Source organism: Brienomyrus brachyistius, unplaced genomic scaffold (genome assembly GCF_023856365.1).
Source record: "Brienomyrus brachyistius isolate T26 unplaced genomic scaffold, BBRACH_0.4 scaffold34, whole genome shotgun sequence".
Taxonomy (NCBI): domain Eukaryota; kingdom Metazoa; phylum Chordata; class Actinopteri; order Osteoglossiformes; family Mormyridae; genus Brienomyrus; species Brienomyrus brachyistius.
In genome coordinates, this window is record NW_026042309.1 from 3,417,773 (window position 1) to 3,438,228 (window position 20,456).

The 20,456-nt window shown below is 43.5% G+C and overlaps 1 protein-coding gene and 1 long non-coding RNA gene across 6 annotated transcripts in view; both read right to left on the bottom strand.

Annotated features, from left to right (window-relative positions):
• LOC125721587 (NACHT, LRR and PYD domains-containing protein 12-like) overlaps positions 1-20,456 on the bottom strand; it is a 340,829-nt gene that overhangs the window by 266,438 nt on the left and 53,935 nt on the right. The window lies entirely within an intron of this gene.
• LOC125721634 (uncharacterized) lies at positions 2,794-5,801 on the bottom strand. Its single transcript, XR_007385868.1, has 4 exons — positions 5,575-5,801; positions 5,224-5,316; positions 4,378-4,490; positions 2,794-2,911 (listed from the first exon to the last, which is right to left on the bottom strand). It is a non-coding gene; the product is annotated as an uncharacterized LOC125721634 (long non-coding RNA).

The following is a 20,456-nucleotide window of genomic DNA, read 5'->3' on the forward strand; positions in this document are numbered from 1 at the left end:
TGGGGATGTTGTGTGGTGCGGGATTTACTGTGTGGTAGCGTGGGTTAACACACGCTTAAAAAGGGGTGGTGTGCTACGGGGAGAAAGCGGGACCGAACTCTTTGTGAATCCAGATCCGAACCCGATGGGTCGCTGCATGAATTGTACTGAATAAAATTATCTTTGTAATTGTAGCTGCAGTCTGGTGGTGATCTGTTCTCCGTTTACAGCCTCTGACGCTACTGTAGTTTGGGTTCGTTACAATATCAATTCGATGACTCGCATATTCCCTATAATATAGGGTCTATATTTTCTAATTTTAAGTTTTTTAATGTTTATAACCTTAGATCTATGCAAACCATTTCGTATATATCCAACAACACAGTACAATTATGGTGGATATCTGGTTTATGACAGTAAAACAATGTAGATTTTATGTACACTGAACGTAAAATTAAAGTTAATGAAAGCAAAATTATTGAAAACAGGTGTTGTGCCTTCGATTTACTAAAACACATGTTGGTACAATAAAACCATTAAAATTTTACAGATAAAGCATATGACCATCCATCCATCCATTTTCCAAACCGCTTATCCTATTGGGTCGCAGGGGGTCCGGAGCCTATCCCGGAAGCAATGGGCACGAGGCAGGGAACAACCCAGGATGGGAGGCCAGCCCATCACAGGGCACACTCACACACCATTCACTCACACATGCACACCTACAGGCAATTTAGCAACTCCAATCAGCCTCAGCATGCTTTTGGACTGTGGGGGGAAACCGGAGTACCCGGAGGAAACCCCACGACGACATGGGGAGAATATGCAAACTCCACACACATATGACCCAGGCAGAGTCTCGAACCCGGGTCTTACAGGTGCTTAACAGTGCTAACCACTGCACCACCATGCTGCCCCTGCATATGACCATAAGTTTAATTTCTGTAAAAATACAGAAAAGAAATTGACCAGTTTCATTGAAGGGGTTTCTTTTATTTTACAAACTGTGCGTAAAAATATGTTTATGCAATGTAGTTTTGATAAACCTTTACTGTCATTTAAAATAAGAGGAAAAAAATAATTATACTGTAGTCAAAATGGCTGATATAAAATGGTTTAAAACTGTGAAAAAAAAAATTGCCTTTTTTTACAGTGTATACTTCCAGTCAGAAGGTACCACACCGGCAGATACGGATTTCTGAAATAGCAAAGTTAAAGGTCGACGAATAATATCCCTCATCTCTTTTACAACAATAGGTAAGATGCTGTTTTGATATCCTGTCTAGGGTTGGAGTGTAAAAGTATTCACGGGAAAGGGGAATGGGATAAAGGGACAAACAGGGTGAGGGCAAGAAGGGAACACCAGTGGGCAAAGGGATATTTTTTGTATTTTCATTTTTTTTCCATGTATAATGACACTGAACAAATAACCCGGTGCAAAAGACTTTGGGAGTGACCACAGCCAAAATAACAAACAAAATCCCCAACTATCAAGTGCGACCCACAGCTAATCTCACCTAAGTGCAAAAGAAAAGGAAACCAAAAGACAAACACTCCACCTCACTCCCTAACCAAATAAACAGAGTCCAAAACACACTTGCAAAACAAAACAGCAGTCACTCCCTATGCAGCAATACAATCACACATACATAACTTACACACAAGTCAAAGCAACGAGGGAGCTAGTGAAGACGTAAACCAAAGAAAACCAAGCGGGGAGACAGCAAGCCAAACTGAGGTCGCGGGGGGGACCGGAGCCTGTCCTTGGAACAACAGGCGTAGGCAGGAACCAACCCTGGGCAGGAGTCAACACTCTGCAGGGCGCAAACACTCACAACTCAGATTTGCCAATTAACCTACCCTGCGCACTTTTGGACTGTGGGAGGAAACCGGAGCCCCTGCTGGAAGTCTTTCCCCATTCACCAGATTATATTGCCAGAAGACTGAAAATTAGATATCAAATACTAAAGTGACATAAAAACAAAAAACAAGTTTGCTTGTAATGAGACGCAAAACAGAAGATTATCTCTTTTTATATTTTGAGAAAACATTTTAACATTTATCCAACCGGTCAAATGGTTTAATACTTCATACAGCAGCATTTCTAAACTCATTCCTCAGCCCACCAGACAGCTCCACATTTTTGCCCTGTCCCAGATCCCTGCATGCATGAACCAAACAGTCACCTTTTACTGCTGTGCTGAGAGCTTGGACAGAGCAAAACTGTGGATCTTTGCAGTGGGGTCCAAGGACTGGGTTGAGAAACCCTGGCATAGAGGAGACTGCAGTGAGAGCCAAGAAAAAAAGAGATTAGAGAGGAAGGTAAAATGCTTCCATTAACATGGCAAATAAGCTTCAAGTAGAGACCCTGTGCTTCCATTACAAACAAAAAGCCTGTATGACCCTCCTAAACACACAAGTCAGATTAACTTAACCAGGAGAAATAAGCATAAGTCTTGGCAAAGACTAGACTATGAAAAGGGAAGGTGAACATCATACTTACACGAACTTCTGCTAAAGCAAATGGACAAACCCCTTTTAACGGAATCAAGTTACTTAAAAAAAAATAATCATACAAAAATAAATCAATAAAAATTAAGAAAAACACAATCATGCTTTGAACTAATACTGCAGTCAGTCCTAAATGTTCCCATGACATTCTTTTCGTCACGACGCACACTCGGTACATACTGGTTAAAAACCATTTATAATCCTTCATGTACCAGTCTATGATGGAGCACCCCAACCTGGGCCACCCATCCAACATGGCAGATTTCTGCCCCCTGGCCCCGGAGACTAGCAGACCAACCTCTGGAAACAGGGAACCAGGGGGACATGGGCCGCTGACTGGATGGGCGACTCCAGAATGAGGTGAAGCAGAAGGTAGACTCCACAGCAGAGGACCGAGGAATGTAGACCAAAACCAGGGAACCTGAAGTGGCAAGAACACAAACCAGGACAGACATATAAAACCAAAGCAAACGCATCAGTGGCACAGCCCACCAACTTGTGAAAGATGGCTACCTGGCATCATGAATCCCTTAATCAAAAACCTTTGTGATGGCAACTTTGCCACCCAGGACTGATCCCTTCTAAAGACCTCAAGTTTCAATGCAAGGTTTCCGAAATGTTTTGAAACATTAGTCCATGTGACTGCTGTGGTATTGTTCCAGGCAGGGAAAACAACTTAGGAGAAAATTTCCGTGCATGTTGGGTGTTTGTGGTACTGTTAGGCTGAGGGGGTAATTGAGTGACTATTAACCTTTGAAATCCAATTATATTATTTAAACAGGTTAGTAGTTAGACAGTGTGATTTAGATGAGGATAAGGATGTTTTATTGTCATTACAAAACGTGTTCTACATGAAGGGAACAAAATGAGGCACTCAGATCCGGTGTATTAGCAATAATAAAATAGAAATAAAATCGAAAGAACAATACAATGAATAATATGGTAACAGTTCAAATAAAATAGAATAAAGACATTAAGATAAATTCCATGAGGAGAATTTAACCATGGATGTAAAGTGAGCAGGTGTGAGTGTAGCAGAGATTACTGAGGTCTGTGTGTAACAAAGTATATGTGACACTGGCTGAGGAAGCAGCAACATGTGTGTGTGCAAAGTCACAGTAATAACCTGCAGCTCTGAGGGATCTATTGCAGCGAAGCCCTGACATGTAACACTGGTGATGAATAGCAGTGTTAGATATAGGTATAGTGAGGTACTTATAATTATAGTAGGTAGATTTAGTGGATTAGATTTAGTTAGAAACATACAGGGCAAATCTAGATAACACATACACACACAGATTACATATAAATATAAATTTTGGGGCAGTGTGTAGCTCAGTGTGCTAAGCCTGTGATCAGAAAATAGCCCACTTTAGCCCAGCCTGGGCACATCTGTGGGTCCTTCAGCAAGCCCCCCAGCTCCCTGGGTGCCACTATGACTGGCTGCCCATCATGGCCAGCTCGCTCTGAGCAAGTTGGGGGAGGCAAAACGAAAATATCTTGATGGGGATCAATAAAAAGTATTAATTCTTATCCTACGGTCTGAGCATTCGGTCAATCCAAGTACAGAGAGTGGTAATGTGGACAATGCTGCTTGCATTTCCGGACCAGCAAGGCCTGCTGCTGCTCCACAGCTATATATATATATATTCAGCACTGACCTTTTTCCATTCAGTGGTTGTTAAAATCACTTTGTGTAGCCTAGTAATGGTGTAGTGCAATATTCTTTGGTTTGTAATATAAGGGATTAAATAATATCTTCCAAGTGACATACAGGCCCTCCACATTTTCAGTGAAAGGAGACCAGACAGCATGAAAGCTCTTCTTACAGTTGCCTCTGCTGTATCTCAGATTTTCAATAGGTAACATAGAAAACACATCCTTAACCTATTGTCTGAAGGCAGGGGGTCTGGAGGACTTCCACTGTGTGAGAGTTGTTCTTCCACCCAGCAGAGAGGAGAAGGCTGTGGCTCTGGCCTGTGAGGCGGTGTATTGTTTTTCTGCGGGGAGACGTGAGCATCGGGTGAGACTCGACTCAAATGCAGCCGCTTTGAGACAGACGTGGACTTTAAGGAAACACAGACTACACATGGAACAGCAATGACTGAGCTGGGGAACGCAGTGAGGGCAGGCATATTTATACACAGCACACTAATCAGCGACAAAACAGGTGTACAGGGTTAGGATGGAGAACTATAATGGGATACAGGAGAATTAGGAGGGTTACAAAGGGCCAGCAGCGCCCTCTGCTGGCATGAGTGGGAGGAGACATGAAAAAATAAGAGATTACAGGTCATGACAGGAGCACCAAGCACAGCAACAGTGGGGTCATGCTCAATTATCACACCACATATATGAGAAAACATTATGAAAATCTGTTCCCAAAAATTGTTCAAACATCAGCATGACCGAAACATACGACTGGTTGGATCTAGGCTACACTGGCACTGACAGCAGAGTGTAACAAATTACCAGCTACGACACATATCCGATGATTCAGAAGAAAGACAATTTGAAGAAACAAAGTGGTTAATTGACTATTGTATAATAATCAAATCACTTCATAATCATGTAATACATAATATGTCACGATGGGAAGAGGGACAATCCAAGGGCAGCCTTGTGGTTTTTATTGCTGAACCAAAAGACATGAATAGAAACCAAAAGGAGGAGGAGAGCGCAAATAGGAGGGAGGGAGAGAGGAATAAGCAGGAGGAGTCGGGGAGAACCTACTAACACGGGGAGCAGAGAGGGGTCCTCCTCCTTTTTGGGTGAAACTAATTGCTTGTGACATGGTAAGAGGCAACTTCTTTCTTGAGAGAATTTCTTTAAAGGGCAAGACAACCAAAGCTGTTAATCCAACAGGAAAAAATAGCCTTTGGAGAATTCTATGTGAAGACCCTCTGGGTCAGGTGCTCTGCTGCTCTGCATTGTTTTCTTTGCATGTACAACTTTGTACTCCATAATTTTTATATTTTATCACGAAGCCTGAAGAGCAATATGAACTATATCATGCTTTAAGTAAATTGTCTCATCCATTATTAGATCTAAACACAGTCATAATCCACAGCAAACTGTACTTACAGCCTTCATCCTGCTCTTCAGTCTCTGACGTGCTGCATCTAAATGGGGACTCGTCAAAAAGCCAAGTGGAGCTGTCATGAATGAAGGCCTTGTTCAAGCTTCCCCAGCCTGACAGCAGGTTAGTCTCTCATTTGACTAAAGTATATTTAACTTCTACAGAACTTTGCAGGCTCATCTAGGATGGAGAATTTCTGCTGCTGAGCGCATTAGAAGAGATTCTCAGAGGGAGATACGAGTCCTAGGTGCCTGCTGGGTACATATTCAAGACAGAGTTAGGACCGACTCCAAAAATTCTGCACTGTCTCCCAGATTGGGGGAAAAATTCATGTCATGTGGATAAATTTCAGAACAACAGACGGCCTGTGGGCTGGGGGGGACAGGCAGGTTGGCAGGTGGGGGCACGCGGAATGCTCCTGGGGGTGTGGTGGGTGTGCTTATATGATTTACAGGAGCCGAGGCTAAGAAAGGCACTAAACTGCACAAACATCCTCATGTACGAAGTTTTACATGAAAAGGGGCCATGGGCTTGTTGGCGCTATAATTCTTAGCACTCTGACTTGCTCTCTGGGGCTTTGGGTTTTTGAGACAATATGAGAAGGGCAGGTGCCCTTTGGCGTGGAATGTCTCCCATTCCTGTTATTCCTTCTTCCTCTTTTTGTTTTCTTCAAGTGCCAACAAGAGAAATTAATATGACAATAGCAAAGCATCTGTAATTGCAACAATTTTCTGGGAGAAGGGGTGTGTTTTTTGACATAAATGCAGGGGTGCCAATATCTTTGGCGATAACTTTTTTTTTCTTATTTTTCAAACCAAAAAGTTACAGCACTTCAGCCATTCACATTTATAAAACAATATGACCAATCACTAGTTCAACCTCCCAGCCATTTATCCTTCAAAAACATGGCCCTAGAAACGTTCCCACATTTTCATCATATCTTTTTTCCCATTTAGTCTGTCCAACATTTTTTCATATGAAGCTGCCTTAATCATCTCATCGGTCCATTTCTATATATTAGGGATTATTCAGGATTTCAAATGCCCTAATATTACCCTCATGGCAGTTATGAGTCCCACCATCACAGCCTTAAACTGTTTATTATTCACCTTTGGCAATTCCACTCTATCTCCTAGCAGACAGAGTCGGGTCTGCGGGGTAAAATAAAGCCTAGCCATTTGTCCAGGAGATCAAGAACTCTACCCCAAAATGGATATACCTGAGAGCACTGCCACAGCATGTGTAAATAAACCCCCACCTGCCTTCTAAAATTCCAACACTGATCAGTATTAATTAGTCCAGTTCTATTTAGTCTAACTAGTGTCCAGTACTATCTGTGTATAATTTTATACTGAATAAATTTACCTTTTACTTCCCTATAATATTTCCCCACTCTAGAAAGTATTCTTAACCATTCATCTTCTCTATTTTAACACTCGTGACTCAATGCCTCAGTTGCAAAAACTTCCAAAAACTCCCCCCTCCTCCTACATCATACTTACTCTTGAAGTCTGATTATGACATAAACATCCCATTTACGAATAAATCCCAAAGAGTTTTCACCCCTTTGGGTTGCTATTGTTTCCATACTTTTTCCTATTTGTATTTCAGGATTGTGCCAAATTGAGGAATATGGCTGCATGTCATGTGATACTTTAAGCTTCTTATGTATTTTGATCCATATATTCCTCGAAAAAGATATTATCGGGTTTGTGTTTCTTATATTGTCCCCCCATTGTGACAGAATGTGCAGAGGTTGAAATAGTGAAGCCAAATCGCTCTCGATAGCTATCCAGTCCACATCAGAATTCACATTCTTCCAGTGATAGTAGAGTTTGGCTATTTCAAATGACATGCTATATAATCTAACATCTGGCAATCCTAGACCTCCCTTGGCGAAGTAATTTTAATCCTATAGGTTTTTTTCTTTCCCAACAAAAATCTTTTACTATACTCTCGTACTGTTTAAATATCCTTTCCGGAATATTAAATGGAAGCATCATAGAGAGATAATGAACTTAAGGCACCACAACCATTTTAGTAACATTAACTTTCCCCCCATAAGGATAATTTTAATGCTTTCCATTTGTCCATATTAAGTTTAATTTTGTTCAATGAGGGTTCAAAATTCAGAATTATTATTTTGTCAATGTATAAACTCAACAGATTTAAATTTCATGTTTATAGTTCAATTTTATGTTATATAAACAAAATACTTTTTAATACAGTGCATTTTTTTATTAATTCAACAGCACCCATGTTCAATCCACTTAAGTTTGGAAGGTGTATTGGAAGGTAACGCAGATATTTCTTAAGTGGGCATCCAGAGATATTGTCCCCCCTCCAAGCACCCCTTTTCTCCTAGTTCTGTATGGAGCTCGACAGGAGGAATGGAGAGGTAGAGAAAGGGGTTAGTCTCACACAAAATGTAATGCAAAATAAAGTGTAAATACAAGTGCCATGAAGCAGAATTGAGCTCCAGCAGGCCTCGACTTACAGTAAAGGAATTGTAAGGCAGACATGCTAACAAAACAGCTTTACATTCCCAATTCCAAACCATTAATGGGCAACCTTAGAGTGACGACGGCTAAAAAAAACCTTAGCTATAAATAGGAATGAAACATTGTGAAAAGCCAAGACTCCATATGAACATGTTCTCCCCTTGCAAAGTCAGATCACGCATTTGAAGTGTTCCCAGGTGTTTGTGTGTTTTAGGTTCCTGTTAGTGAGGGGTCCTTTGCCGTTCTGTCTGACATCCAACAGAAAGTCCACTGTGTCTCTGCAACTTAAGCTGAGTCAGTGTAAGTGTGTGGCTCAGTAGCTCAAGTATTTGGGCTTGTAATCCAAAGTTTGCTGGTTTAAATCCAGCTTCAGATGGATAACTGTATGTTTATGGGCCATTGAGTTATGAAAAATAATCAATGTAGTGAATCACTATATTCTCAAATTACTTGTTGTACTTTTACGAACAACACCGTTTATTAAACAAACAAATATGCATTGGCAGAATGAAGAATTAAAAATGAAAATAAACTATCATTTAAGAAACTGTGGAAAACTGAATTTACAATATTTGTAAATTGAAGGAAGAGTCCATTAACGTAACGGAAAATGTGCTGGTAATTTTCTGCCAGTACATTTTCCATTTTTTGGTGGATTTTTTTTTTACAGTGTATGACACGCTTGAATTCACTGAGCTCAAGTGTATGTGAAAATTAATATATTTACATCTAGTATATTTCATGGCTTCACTGTATTTCCCACTGCAATGATCAGTTTCATCTAACTGCTGATGTTAAAGGCAGAGCTGAAATTTAGTTTAGTCATGACCTCAAAATTTAATTGAGTAGGTATTCTGTACAACCAGACGGAACTGCTGGTTGGGCTGGTCATCACCTGCGTTTTCTAAGTGAGGTCTAAATGTAAAGTTTCAAATTGCACAATATATATTAATCTGTTTTTAATGTTTTTACAAAATATTTTTTATGTGTTTGCATCTTATATTTTGTATAATGTGCTTGTACATTTGATTCTTCCTTGATTTCGGTGTAATGAAGTGTAACTAGTGAAAAAGAGAGAAGCTTTTGGGAAGCATTATTGAACTTATTGTCCAGAGTCACTTGGGTGACAATTAAGGTCAATATAAATCACCCATTACCCACTGTAATCCTTTGTATTCCCCCGCACACTCTGTTAACAAAATAAGAGGGTTGAAGTCAAATCAGGTTAAAAATGTAAATTTGATCCTCCGCCTATCGCGGAAGATGCGTTCCAGACCCATCAGCGATAGGTGAAAATCCACGATACAGAAAGACCATATAAATTATTTTTTAAGTTTAAGCCTTAAAATACCCCTCCCACATGCTTTAAACACATGTAAACTCATTAAAACAACACATATATCTGTTTGTCGGGCTAAGGATATGAGTGACATAATAATAATAATAATAATAATAATAAAAATAAAATAATAATATGTAATATATATATATACACACACACAACTTTCTCTCTATATATGTAATGGAATATATAAAAATAGAAACATATATGGCTCTTACACATTCTTTTCATCCTTCTTCATGTAGCATACTGTTGATTCATTCAAGCCATAATGGCAAACGCCGTCTGCATAACGCTTTCCTTCCCGAAGCACATCCAGAAGTTTTACCTTCTCCTGAATGGTCAACGTCTTCCATCGTAGGGCTTAGAACAAAACGAAAACAATCGGACCACAAACAATGTACGGGATACGCAGAGAATCGTGAGGCGTCGGAGAGAAATCTGTGATATAGTGGGGAAATCGCTGTAATGTGAAATCTGCCAATCCTGGTTTTCAGCACCATGGACAGAAACCTTTCGTTTATAGGGACCTATTATGCCCATTTTCACTGTTCATAATTGGATTTTTATCTTCTGCTAGAATAGATTCACCCTTTTAATAGGTGATATCCTAGAATCCAATATATTATTGCAGGGCTATTTTCATTTGATGTTAACCAAACGTGATATATTTATTTTTACTTTTGATATCTCGTCCTTTTCCTCTTATCTGATAAGAGCCGCTGTCCGCTGAGACAAGCTGTTGTGTTTTTACTGCTCATTGAAAAGTGGGTGGTGCGGACATTGTGTATTACATCACACTCTGAGACAGTCACTGACTGGTGGGCTCTGAGGGGGCGGTGTGACCTGAAAATCATCCATCAATCAACCCAGGATGGGGGCCCAGCCCATCGCAGGGCACACTCACACACCATTCACTCACACATGCTCTCCTACAGGCAATTTAGCAAGTCCAATTAGCCTCAGCATGTCTTTGGAATGTGGGGGGAAACCGAAGTACCCAGAGGAAACCCCACGACGACATGGGGAGAACATGCAAACTCCGCACACATGTGACCCATGCCGAGACTCGAACCTGGAACCCAGAGGTGTGAGGCGACAGTGCTAACCACTGTACCGCTCCTGAAAATCATGAACTATTTGAAGTATTGAATTATGAAGTATTTTTGAAATCTTTATGAAATTTTTATATTTATTAAATCAAAACATTGGGCAGTATACATGTTATAGCTACTTATTAATGAATAAGCAATATAATAAGATTCAATTTTGCTTTCACTACTTAAAGCGCCAGAACAACGTATTTGAAAAATTCAACAGCAATATCGCTTACCAGAAATCAGGAACAGGTTAAGAAAATCCACAGACTTCGTCGCGAGCAGTTGAATATATGAACTATTTCCTTCTACCCGACGCCACACACCAATAATATCACTGCGCAGCAGATATCGCCAGGCAGCTCGTGCTTGTGTCTAATGCGCAGTGATACGAGTAGTGTACTTCGATAGAAGCCCGACATTTCTACGGCTGATATTTCCAAACCTGAACAACTCCCAGCAGAACTTTGATGAATAGATAGCATTAAGCCCCCTCTAAAATATCTTTTAATAGTTTTTTTGTGAACCTCCCATTTAAACGAAGTACATCGTGGTGCTCATGAATTTGAAAGCCTAGATGCCTCATCTCGCTTTTCCACAACGTGTCAGCAGCGCCACCATCTTGGAGCAATAATTAGACATAAACAAGCAACATGTCAGGGTGTAGATGGAAAGATCTTTTAGCCATAACTTCTTTACTAATTAACGCATTTATATCTTACAATTATGTAGAACAAATAAACAAGCCCACCACTACTGCCCCCCCCCCAATTTATGTAGTACTGCTCACAGTATTCTCAACAAAAACTAATCATGCTAGTATCTCGTCAGTGTCACAGGCTAGTAAACATGTTATGTATCTTATTTGACCGTACTGCAAATTTTTTTACCTGTGAAATGTGGTTCCCTGTTTTCTAGTTTTAACATTCCTCATGTTGTTGCAGTTTTGAAAATAGTCGGTTCACTAAGTCATCTCTATGAATCCTCTATTTCACAATTACCGTGCCAATATGGCGTATCACCCAACGAGGCAGCCAAGCTTTCAAATCTATGGCGGTGCTGCCTACGCTACTACCCGTCACATGACACAGGAGCTACCGTATACCCGCCAATCGGGAGCCGGCTAGATCAACCACGCCCACCCGTCACACAGAGAAGAGTGAGGCGAAAGAAGCGAATCAGTTTAAAAATGTCACCATCAACGCGGTGTTCAGTAGTCTGAAGATATTTTACTTTAAGCAAGGCACAAAATAAAGTTGTAATATTTGTAATAAAATTTGAAGATTAGCCATCCCCAAGGAGCTGACAGGAAAGTCAGGTACAGGTTTAGTCCTCCTTAATCAGCTTGTCGGTTACTAAATGTCGGCAAATAAGCTTGCCTTTTTCTGTGATTTTTTTTTTCAGTTAAATTGACACTTAACGAAGTAATCTGAGACCTGAGATATAACATTGGCAACGATGGTCATTTTTTACAATCATAGATTTTAACATTGAGGACGTGTGTCTCATGTCATTTTCACATAGAGGGAGTTTAATTGTTTTTATCTGTGTCTGTGTGTCAACATATGTCTATTTAGTTATGTCACTCAAATGTATGATTAGTATTGACATTTCCGTAGACTACTATGTTGTAATAAAACTGCATGGTCCTCTGGGAATTGGGCAATAGAACGGAATTGTAAAGTATCAATAAGAAACACTATTAATGAAGTAGCCGCCCTAACCTTTTACTTTGTATGAAGTGTGCATACAAAACAGAAATAATGCAGTTGTACTGTGTTGTATATAATTTAAAAGGTATACTTGCCAGCAAAAGATTGAGTTAATAAAATTAAACGAAAAGTATTAAGACCCCTTGTCATTAATAGTATTATATACTTCTTAATTTTACAATGACTTTTTTTTCTCTCATATATACTGAACAAAAATATAAACGCAACACTTTTGTTTCTGCTCCCATTTTTCATGAGATGGACTTAAAGACCTACAATTCATTCCAGATACACAATATTACCATTTCTCTCAAACATTTCTCACAAATCAGTCTAAATGTGTGATAGTGAGCACTTCTGCTTTGCTGAGATAATCCATCCCACCTCACAGGTGTGCCACATCAAGATGCTGATCTGACATCATGGGTAGTGCACAGGTGTACCTTATACTGCCCACAATAAAAGGCCACCCTGGAATGTGCAGTTTTTTGCTTTATTGGGGGTCTGGGGACTCAGAACCGGTCAGTATCTGGTGTGACCACCATTTGCCTCATGCAATGCAACACATCTTCTTCGCATAGAGTTTATCAGATTGTCAATTGTGGCCTGTGGAATGTTGGTCCACTCCTCTTCAATGGCTGTGCGAAGTTGTTGGATATTAGTGGGAACTGGTACACGCTGTCGTATACGCCGGTCAAGCACATCCCAAACATGCTCAACGGGTGACATGTCCGGTGAGTATGCTGGCCATGCAAGAACTGGGACATTTTCAGCTTCCAAGAACTGTGTACAGATCCTTGCAACATGGGGCCGTGCATTATCTGTCTGAGTGGCTGGTCTCAGACGATCTTGGAGGTGAACCTGCTGGATGTGGAGGTCCTGGGCTGGTGTGGTTACATGTGGTCTGCGGTTGTGAGGCCGGTTGGATGTACTGCCATATTCTCTGAAACGCCTTTGGAGACGGCTTATGGTTGAGAAATGAACATTCAATGCACGAGCAACAGATCTGGTTGACATTCCTGCTGTCCGCATGCCAATTGCACGCTCCCTCAATGCTTGTGGCATCTGTGGCATTTTGCTGTGAGACAAAACTGCACATTCCAGGGTGGCCTTTTATTGTGGGCAGTATAAGGTACACCTGTGCACTACCCATGATGTCAGATCAGCATCTTGATGTGGCACACCTGTGAGGTGGGATGGATTATCTCAGCAAAGCAGAAGTGCTCACTATCACACATTTAGACTGATTTGTGAGAAATGTTTGAGAGAAATGGTAATATTGTGTATCTGGAATGAATTGTAGATCTTTAAGTCCATCTCATGAAAAATGGGAGCAAAAACAAAAGTGTTGCGTTTATATTTTTGTTCAGTGTATTTAAGTTTTTGAAATTGATAATCTGGAAAACTGCTGCCTGGGATCCACTATCCATTCTTGACTCTTGGAATAGGAATTGAAGTCGAATCAAACAGCCTTACAGCACCCTCTTGTGACATGCAGTAATATGAATGAAGTGTCCCGTTTTAAGAGGCAGACGTTGAGGCCGAATTTTAGTTGGTCACAAATGTATTTTTCTTCTGCAGCTAGAAGCGTCGTCTGAGCCTGATTTTAACTGGCATGTCGGTGTGGGATTCTTGTAGTAGAAGTTATGTGAATTGCGGTACTCTGAAATTAAGTGGTATGTGTATTAGAATCGTGAAGTGTCATCTTCCTTTTGTTTTAGGTTCGCCCCGGGCATTTTTATGAACTGTATTGTAATATCAGACAGTGTGTCATGAATTTCTGAAGTGATGTTATATATGACCATTTCTTGGATACGTCTCTTGTACAGTAGTTGCAGTTTGTCAGGCCTAATGTGACATGGTGAACAAGTCCTGTGATTAAAGCATGTCTGCTGCTTAAAACATTGCGTTGTATGCTGAAGGTTTCTTGCCAGTACACGTTGAATTACCGTTCCATTAGAATATTCAAGTGTTATTTTTAAAATCATTTAATGAAATAGGTATTTATCTCATCATTGATGACTGTGGTCCACCTGTGTGACAAGTAACCTGTCCCGGACAGAGGTTTCTTCAAGGCCTGTTGTAGGAACCCCATGGTGTAGCATTATGAGAAAGTATACAGGGAGTAGTACAAATGAGCAGTCGCCCTGCCCCTCTTTTACTCATTTTGGATGCTTAAATTACTAAATTGTGTCTTTAATGCTAATCTGTATGATTCTATGGTCTGAGTGAGTCTCCAGTACTACATGAATGGTAAACCTAAAAACTCTACTTCTCTTAGCTTAATAATATTTTCTTTATTGAGTTGAATTAGTTTGTGTCTAATTTTCATTTTATTGATTTTCTGCACGGGGGCGGCATGGTGGTGCAGTGGTTAGCACTGTTGCCTCACACCTTTGACACCCGGGTTCGAGTCTCCGCCTGGGTCACATGTGTGCGGAGTTTGCATGTTCTCCCCATGTCGTCGTGGGGTTTCCTCCGGGTACTCCAGTTTCCCCCCACAGTCCAAAGACATGCTGAGGCTAATTGGAGTTGCTGAATTGCCCATAGGTGTGCATGTGTGAGTGCATGGTGTGTGAGTGTGCCCTGCGATGGGCTGGCCCCCCATCCTGGGTTGTTCCCTGCCTCGTGCCCATTACTTCCGAGATGGGCTCCGGACCCCCGCGCGACCCAGTAGGATAAGCGGTTTGGAAAATGGATGAATGGATGGATGGATAACTCAGTTACCTTTTATTAACCGACCCACGCTTATTTTAGTAAGAGCTATAGCTAACACAGAGCGATCAGTTGCCGGCTAACAAACTAGTGACAAAAGTCAAACATTTTAAGATTAACTTAACAATTAACGACCCACCATAATCAAAAAGTATTAATTTACTTCAAACACAGTTTAACCGCATTGTGTGTCTTGTATGTACCGGAATAAAACTGTTTCCTCAAACTTTTCCTGCGCCTCGACCCACGCTGCGGTGATCCTGTCAGATTCCAGAAAATGAAAATTTGCGCGCTCGTTCCCCGGATCCGGCCCGTAGCTGCTTTGATTCTGCTGACATTATTGCGTTCCCGCCACGGAAGCCTGGGTCCGGGCCTTGTCCGTATTCCAGCTGTAAAACGGATGTGACTGTAACACGGATTTGCCGGCTTAGAGGCGGACCCGGATCGGAGTCAGCTGCTATCTGGGAGCATACTTGGGTATAGATCTAAGATCACTGGTGATTAGCTATGTGACGTAACATTTCACAAACATGCCATATAGGCTGAAGGAAAAAGCCCAGAGACAAACTAGTGACCTGGTTCATGTGTGTGTCGATGTTTTTATCGCATTATGTAAAATATGCCTAAGAAATCAAAAGTGTGGCTCCACAGGGTTCCAGGATGCGACCATTTAGTCGCATTTTGCAACCATTTTTGGAGACAATACAACTAAGTTTATAACTAGACACATTAGTGCGACTTGCAAATATGCCCCTCATTTATGCCTGAATATGCCTCCCATATGGTGGCTGACCACATATCATGTGAAAGACCCGGAGAGAGTGAGTGTATATATATATATATATATATATGTATGATGTGTGTGTGAGAGACACCATCGGAAGTCCGGTTCAGTTCCTCAGAGGCACTACTATGGAGGCGCTTACAGTAATAAACTTGCTGACCGCAAAAACTGGCACTATGATGGAAGTTATGCAGAAGTGCAGAGTAGATGGAATAATTTTTGTACCTCAATAAGATTGTATGCCTTTTGCCTGTGTCTCCAGCCAGTGCCGGGGGTGAAACGCGCCTGCAATTATCAGCGGGATAACATTATCGTTTTTTTTATTCTGTGGAAAATGAAAGACCGATTTGCTGGCCAGATTTATTTATGAATCATAAACATGTTGTGGGCTATATTAGTAAAGTCAGGGCTCTCAAGTCTTATGCATTGACTGTGAGACACTTGCATTTCAACCAGTTCACATGCTCACGCGCTGCACCTTATGTTTGTCAAGCTGAGAAGTAAGGGTTAGGGTTATAATTATCAATAAATAATGTACTTCCCTGTGAAACAATGATGCTGGATGTTTATTTGCATATCATGATATGGTGCAGCCTTTTAATAGGTTTCTGTTTTTCTGTTAATCCATTCATGGTGTTGAATAAGTCAGCAAGCATAAGTGTAAGGCTAGTGAGTGACTGGTGTTTTCAGGGGAGACTCCCTAGAGCTGGAGAGAAATACCTTAAGGCACGGGATGAAAAATCCCAAATCTTCCAGGAAAAATGTCAGCATTATATGTATTTGCCACACAGAACAGAATAAAACATTCCTTAGGGAATCACACGCCTACCATAGTCACTATACTACTCAGAACGCCTGGCAGCCACCAAATCAAACATAGGAAAAGGTCCGGATTTATAGCGTTAGAATGTGGTAGAGACTAATATCCATAACGTACCATCCTAGAACACACTGTGCTCTAAAATTTAAGCCCAATTAAAATCTGAATATTAAATGAGGAAAATAATTTGATTTGTTCTTGTATCTCATCCATTATATCTGCTTTGGGGAAAATGCACTCCTGTAGCCACTAGGGGAGCTCTCACCTCTTCTGGGCCCAGCTAAATAATTATGTTACGCATTCTAACAAGCTTTATTATCTGTGTCAATAAGCCCTGCTTTTACACTAACACTCCTGTAGCCACTAGGGGAGCTCTCACCTCTACTGGGCCCAGCTAAATAATTATGTTACGCATTCTAACAAGCTTTATTATGTGTGTCAATAAGCACTGCTTTTACACTAACACTCCTGTAGCCACTAGGGGAGCTCTCACCTCTTCTGGGTCCAGCTAAATAATTATGTTACGCATTCTAACAAGCTTTATTATCTGTGTCAATAAGCACTGCTTTTACACTAACACTCCTGCTGAGAGGCTAATTTGATTACCAGTCTTGCCCTTGTCATTAGGAACACATGAGAATTTGCGCAGTGCTGTGGATTCTCACTGGTTTTCCCCAAGACTGGTACGATACATTTTATTCAGTTTCATACCACAGGTGATTGCAAGAGGGATCAATTGGTTTACTTTTATACTGGTGCAAGGAAACTATTATTATGATGGTGGGTTATCAAACACAGTAGCTGGCTACCTCAGACATAAGACGCCCATTATGTACCTGTGTGTCACCTATATGGGCTTGGAATCTGTATATCAATTGAAATAATTATTCATAGCCCAGATAGCATCATGTTATTGTTTCAGCGTTGAAGTATAGTTAAATGCATTGAATTATGGTCAGTGTTAAATTATCAGCATTGAAACTGAATTGATTTTTGGTCAGATTTTCAATATTGAAAAATTAATGGTGGCGAAACCTTGATATAAAGTGACTTTTTCAACATTGAAAATAAGATGCTGAGTTAACATCAATATTATTGAAAATAAAAATGGAAAAATGAATCTATGGGGGGCAGCATGATGGTGCAGTGGTTAGCACTGTTGCCTCACACCTCTGGGACCCGGGTTTGAGTCTCTGCCTGGGTCACGTGTGTGGAGTTTGCATGTTCTCCCCATGTCATCATGAGGTTTCCTCCAGGTACTCTGGTTTCCCCCCACAGTCCAAAAACACGCTGAGGCTAATTGGACTTGCTAAATTGCCCGTAGGTGTGCATGTGTGAATGCATGGTGTGTGAGTGTGCCCTGCGATGGGCTGGCCCCCCATCCTGGGTTGTTCCCTGCCTCGTGCCCATTGCTTCCGGGATAGGCTCCAGACCCCCCCGCGACCCAGTACAATAAACGGTTTGGAAAATGGATGGATGGATGGATGGATGGATGGATGTGCACCAAAGCACACACGTTTTTTTCTGATGGCTTAAACACATTTTTGTAACTACTGGCTATTTTGCAAAAACTCTGCACTCAAATAAAAAAACCACCAAATCAGCAAAACAAACAGGTCTCTTGCAAAAGCTAATAAATCTTGCTTAACTCTTCAAACCTTTGTAAAAATGGTATTTTTATACCAATCAGTTAACACAAACCATCATATTACAGTTTTTTATGATTGCTTAGGCACGATTTTAAAAACAAGGCTCATTTTGTCAAAACCCTACACACAATTCACACATCTACACACACAAGTAGCAGAACATCTGAGATCTTTTGCAAAATGAAACACTTAATTCAAAACTGTACAATAATTTACCAAAAGCCCACTTTGGTACCCTATGGCGCAGACATGGTTCATACAGTCGGATTTTGTTTGAACCAATTACACACTGCTGTGCTCAATCTGAAACACTTGTAACATTTCTACCTTTCTAATGATATTGTCACGGGTCGAGGGCAGCGATCGCGAGCAGAGCGGCGATCGTGCGGGTAAGGAGCAGGCAGGCAAGCGGGATACGGGAAAACGGGGGTTTAATAAGGATAAGCGGGTCAGGGAACACTGGACGGCAACAGACAGCAGGAAACATCAATGACGGACAAAGGAAACCGGGGAGACCAGGACTTAAATACACAAGACTGATTGACAGCAAACGGAAACAGCTGGGTACAATCCGGGAAACACGTGGGTAATCAGGGGGCGTGGCACACAGGAGGAGCAGACGAGCCGGGCATGACAGAACCCCCCCCCAAAGGCGCGCTACTCCGGGCGCGCCAAGGAAGGGGGCGACGGACGGGACGAGGCAGAACAGGACCTGAAAAACAAGAACAGAATCAACGCAGGACAGGGAACAGGACCGAGGCACAAAACAGAGCGAGGGACAAGACAAAAGACAAAACCTGACAGAGGGTCGGGAAGGCAGACAGGCAAACCAGGAAGGGAGACACAGCGGGAACAGGAGGAACAAAGGGGCCAGGAGTGCAAGGCGGGTACACCGGGGCACAAGGAACAGAGACGGGCGGAACGAAAGGGCGAGCAGAAAACAGAGGGGCAGGGACAGGCGGGACAAAGGCAGGGGCGTAGGGAGACAAGGAGGGGGAACTAGGGGAAGCCCGAGGGAGACCCAGCGGGCGACGGGAGGTAGCCGGAGGGGCCGCAGACGGCCGGGAGGCCGGAGCAGGAGGGGACCGTGGAGGGGCCAGGGAGGGAGCAGGAGGGAGCACCGGGGAAGGGGACGAGGGAGCTGGAAGGGGCCAGGGCGAAGGTAAGGTGAGGGGGGGAGCCGCCGCAGGCGGCGACGTCCTCCAACGGGCCGAAGGTAGGGGCCCCGCAGGCGACCGAGGAGCCGCCGGAGGGGGGAGCGAGGCAGGGCGACGAGGCACCGGAGGGGGACCCGCAGGCGACAGCCGACCCGGAGGGCCAGGACCCGCAGGCGCCAACCGAGCCCCAGCGCAGGCGAGGCAGGGCGAGCCAGGGGGCAGGGCGGGCGGGACCCCAGCCCTGCGTCTGTGTCCCCTTCCCCTGCGGGACACAGACAGGCCGACCCTAGGTCGGGGTCGACGCTGCCGGGGCGAGGGACCAGGGGTCACAGGAGCGGGGCCAGGGACAGGAGGGGGCGCCTCTGGAGGAACTGGAGCGCGGTCAGGAACTGGAGCGCGGTCAGGAACTGGAGCGCGGTCAGGAACTGGAGCGCGGTCAGGAACTGCAGGCTGCTGCAGTGGGGGCGCCTGCCCGGAAGCTGCAGGCTGCTGCAGTGGGGGCGCCAGGACAGGAACAGGAGCGCGGTCAGGAACAGGAGGCGGCTGCAGTGGGGGCGCCTGCCCGGGAGCTGCAGCAGGCGGCTGCAGAGGGGGCGCCTGCCCGGGAGCTGCAGCAGGCGGCTGCAGAGGGGGCGCCTGCCCGGGAGCTGCAGCAGGCGGCTGCAGAGGGGGCGCCTGCCCGGGAGCTGCAGCAGGCGGCTGCAGAGGGGGCGCCTCTGCAGGAACTGGAGCGCGGTCAGGAACAGGAGCTGGCTGCAGTGGGGGCGCCGGCCCGGGAGCTGCAGCAGGCGGAGGGAGCGCCTCTGGGGCTGAAGCAGCACGGTCAGGGGGCGCCTGCCCTGGAGCTGCAGGTGGCTGCAGTGGGGGCGCCTGCCCTGGAGCTGCAGGTGGCTGCAGTGGGGGCGCCTGCCCTGGAGCTGCAGGTGGCTGCAGTGGGGGCGCCTGCCCTGGAGCTGCAGGTGGCTGCAGTGGGGGCGCCTGCCCTGGAGCTGCAGCAGGCGAAGGGGGCTGTGCAGGCAGCGAAGGCGGCTGCGCAGGCGGCTGCACGGGAGCGGGGTCCGCCGGCAATGGCGGCTGCACGGGAGCGGGGTCCGCCGGCAATGGCGGCTG